This window comes from Tursiops truncatus, chromosome 10 (assembly GCF_011762595.2).
Source record: "Tursiops truncatus isolate mTurTru1 chromosome 10, mTurTru1.mat.Y, whole genome shotgun sequence".
Lineage (NCBI taxonomy): Eukaryota > Metazoa > Chordata > Mammalia > Artiodactyla > Delphinidae > Tursiops > Tursiops truncatus.
Genome location: NC_047043.1, coordinates 91,706,199 through 91,710,981, shown reverse-complemented (window position 1 = coordinate 91,710,981; position 4,783 = coordinate 91,706,199).

Genomic DNA, 4,783 nt, shown 5'->3' with positions numbered 1-4,783 from the left:
ATGCCCTTTCCCATGGCTACAGCTTCTCTTCAAGTGCTTACATTTTTCCAATTCCAGGCATCCCCAATCCTTGAATGTCGTCCGTCCCTTTTCCTGATTCCTGGCTGGGTGGCTAGCCACTTGGGGCGCCAACAGTATGCACGGCAAGGTGCCACGTCACTGCTATGTCTCGCACATTTGCTTATATGTGTTTCTAAGGTGCACGGCATTTCTTTTCTTTTCTTTTCTATTCTTTTCCTTTTTGGCCGCGCCATGCAGCGTATGGGATTTTAGTTCCCTGATCAGGGATCGAATCCAGGCCCTCGCCAGTGAGAGCATAGAGTCCTAACTACTGGACTGCCAGGGAATTCCCATTTCGTATTCATCTTGGGAACCGCAGTGTCCGGCACTGTGCCTGAGACCTAGCTCAGCAATTGTTTGCTGAATTAAAGAGAAGAGAATGATTAGTAGGAACAACAGCAAGAGTGATAGCCACTTTCTGCTCAGCATCTGCTCTATTCCAGGCACTGTGGCTAATTACCTTATGTATATTATTTTGGTTAACACACATCTGTACAAGGTATCATTATGTCCTTTTCTGGGTAAGGACACTGGGTCTCCGAGAGCTCAATTAACTCACCCAAGATCGGCCAACTGATAAAGAAAAGAACTAGGGTTTGAGTTTAGTCCAGGTACAAAGTCCAAGCACTATCACCCTGGAGTCTTTTCACGACCCTAGGACATGTATCCATTCTTCAAAGAAATATTTACTGAGCCCTTACTTGTGCTAGCCCTGGACATAACGCAACACACACACAAGCATCAGACCCACCTGGAGGGCACACTGAAAATGCAGATTTCTGGGCTCTGGAGATTCTGTTCAACCAGTCTGGAGTTGGGCCCAGAATCTGCATTTTCATAAGGCCCCAGGCAGGGCTGACATTCCACCAAGTAGGCACTGGTGTGGCCCCACGGGTTGTTAAAACACTGACACATTTCTGAACCACTTGGTAAGCAGACAACACCCCCAAAGGACCTGAGGGTAGGTGACCAACTGTCCTAGGTTTGCCTAGGAATGTCCCAGTTTCAACAATGAAAATTCCACATCCTGAGAAAAGCAGGCTGGTCACTGACCACATCTGAGTGTCCCCTGCCACCTCAGTTACCCCGATCTTTCCCAGATCTGCATGGTTCAGAAACCACAGGGTCGCTGGGTTGATGCCTGCCATAGGATGGGCCTCTCCAATTGTAAGTGCTGTCAGTTCTGACTTGCGGAGGTCCTCACCTTTTCTGGGGGTAAATATTTTGAACATCATCTCTGGCCCAAGTGATTCTGATGCAGGCGGTCCATGGACCACTCTGTAAGAAACACTAGTTCCGTCACCTGATACCAGACTAAGCACTGAGGAGATTTTTTCAAAACATAATACTAGAAACATTTATGGGCCAGGAGCCATGAGAACTTTACACAAAGTAACTCGTTTAATCCTCACTGCAAGGCTAAGAAGCAGATGTTATCACTATCCCCATTTCACAGACGAGGAAACTGAGGCCCAAAGAGATTGAGAAACTTGCCCAAGATGGCATAGCTAGTGAGGACCAGAGGCGGGGTTCGCACGCAGCTCAGCTCCAGAGCCCGTGTGCCTGGCAAGCCAAGACAAACACTCCCGTCCAGCAGACCCAGGCTCTTTGTTAAGGTCAAAACCTCGGGAGAGCCCATTCCTCTGCATACAACTGGCACCACTGTCTTGCTCTGAGCCCCCAGGGTCCAGAGTCGAACCACTGCCACACGTGCACAGGCTTCAGGCAACACCGAATCCTCCCTTCTGCTAATTGCTCTCCTAGAAGCCGTTTTCAGTTCTCACAGCAGCTCTCCTCCCATGGCAGCAAACTCTGGATATCAACTGCATTTAGGAGCGAGGGCTGGAAGCATATGTCAGAGACAGAGAGAGGAACCAAGTGACAGCCTTTCTTCCGGGAAGGAGTGTGAGTTTTTTACAGGCAGGGCTGCTTTCTCAGCGAACTTCTCTTCATTTCTGAGTCCACCTGTTACCAGGCCAGATGGCCCCAGCTAGCCTTTTCTTTCACAGGCTTCAAATAGAATGCAACACCCTCTGAGATTCAACCAAATTCCACCCACTGACATGAGCCCCCTCTTTACCCAGGTGTTCTGGAAGTCTTGGAATTTGACACCTCCACAATCTGACATTTACGACTGGGAAGAGGAGGCCTGGAGTGGGTGCTCCGACTTTCACTGAGCCGTTCAATAAACCCTGAGTGGGCTATCACTGTGTACCAAGCATCGCGCCAGGTTTGTGGATACAGATGAACGAGGCAGCGATGGTGGCCTCCCCTTCATGGAGCTTACAGCCCGGGGGCCAGCCAGAGGAATATCGTTCATTGTCATTGAGAGAGGTGCCCTGACGGAGAGATAAGTGTAAGTGTTTAGAAGTTAAGGTAAACATGCAACTAGAGATTCTCATACTAAGTGAAGTAAGTCACAAAGGGAAAGACAAATACCATATGATATCACTTACATGTGGAATCTAAAATATGACACATATGAACTTATCTATGAAACAGAAACAGAATCACAGACATAGAGAACAGACTGGTGGTTGCCAAAGGGGAGGGGCTTGGGGGAGGGATGGAGTGGGAGGTTGGGGTTAGCAGATGTAGGCTTTTATATATGGAATGGGTAAGAAGCAAGATCCTACTGTATGGCACAGAGAACCGTATTCAATATCCTATGATAAACCATGATGGAAAAGAACATTTTAAAAAAAGGATGTATATACGAATAACTGAATCACTTTGCCATACAGCAGTAAATAAACACAACATTGTAAATCAACTATACTTTAATAAAAAATTTTTAAATTTTTTTAAAAAAAGATGTAAGTGTAAGCTGTAAGTGAGGATGTTTATCAGAGGACTCTGACCTATTGGCCATCAGGGAGACCTCCATCCAAGAGGTGATGGGCAAAAGCCGCAACCGGAAGGAAAAAGAAGGCGTTGGTTCAAAACCGGGTCAGGGAGCAGGTATTACAAATTCAGGGGATGCATTTGCAAGAAAACCTGAAACCTATAAGAAACTGTCAGAGTCATGAGGGGCCAGAGGCACAGAGCAGCACCAGGGGGGAAGGCAGACAAGCCAGAGTTTGTTGATCACAGTGAGAGATTTGGGTGTTCTCCAGAGAATAGGGAACAGGAGAATGACGCGGTCGGATCTGCACTTTTAAAAGACTCTTCTGTGGAGTTCTCTGGCGGTCCACTGTTTAGGACTCTGGACTTCCACTGCAGGGGACACGGGTTCGATTCCTGGTTGGGGAACAAAGATCCCGCAAGCCACGCGGTGTGGCCAAAATAAATAAATAAATGAACCATTTGAATTGGAAAGACTTCTAAATTGTTAAGGGGGGGGGGGGGGACAAAAGGAATAAAAGACTTCTGGCTCCAGCTAATCAGTAGCAGAGGCAGAGCTGGGCCTCCAATTCAGGTCCCTTGTCTCCCTGTCCTGTGTTCTTTTTCACCAGCCTCAGAACATGAGCCCTGCTCTCAGCATTTGTGTTTGAAGAACCCTGTTCCATTTGTATCCAAACTCTGTCACCCACTTCCTCAACTTCTGCATCATCCGAGGTGAAGGAGAGCTCAAAACCCAGGCCTGGACTTCCCCAGTGGTGCAGTGGTTAAGAATCCGCCTGCCAATGTAGGGGACACGGGTTCGAGCCCTGGTCCGGGAAGATCCCGCATGCCACGGGGCAACTAAGCCTGTGTGCCACAACTACTGAGCCTGCGCCCTAGAGCCCACGAGCCACAACTACTGAGCCTGCGCTCTAGAGCCCGCATGCCCCAACTACTGAGCCCATATGCCTAGAGCCCATGCTCCGCAACCAGAGTAGCCCCCGCCCACCGCAACTAGAGAAAGCCTACACACAGCAACGAAGACGCAACGCAGCCAAAAAATAAATAAATAAATATTCAATTTTTTAAAAAAAAAAACAATGTAGGCCTACACAGATGCTGAGTCAGACCCAGCTCTTATTTCTAGCTGTGTGCTCTTGGGAAAGTTAATGAACATCTTTGGGTCTCAAGTTTCTCAACTGCAAAATGACAATAAAAGTCCATCTCAGATCATTGTGACGATTTTGGTTTTTTTGGCCGTGCTGCATGGCACGTGGGATCTTAGTTCCCCGACCTGGGATCAAACCCGAGCCCCTTGAATTGGAAGCACGGAGTCTTAACCACTGGACTGCCAGCGAAGTCCCTGTGGTGACCATTTTAAAAGATAATGCATGTAATACATTATGTAATGCATTATAATGCATGCAATGCATTGTGTATGACCTATGACCTCAAATCAATACCCAGTAAATAGGAACTCTTCACTGGAACTCCCTTCCCCATGGAGGAATCCAAAGACTTTTGCTAAAGTTTTCAGTCAGTGCACGTTTTCTTTTCTTTCTTTTTTTTTTCATACACATTTTCTCAAGGTCTTCCAAGCCGGAAGGGGCCACCTCTTTTTGTTACCTTTAGTCTGGTAAAGCTCATACCTGCCCTGGCTATAGGGAGGACCACGTAACCCAGGCCTGGCCAATCCCAGCACTCCATCTCCATCAAGGGGTGGGCTATTTATTTATTTGGTTGCGCTGGGTCTTAGTTGTGGCAGGTGGGCTCCTTAGTTGCGGCCCACAGACTCCTTAGCTGTGGCATGAGAACTCTTAGTTGTGGCATGCATATGGGATCTAGTTGCCTGACCAGGGATCCTATCCGGGCCCCCTGCATTTGAGTCTTAATCACTGCG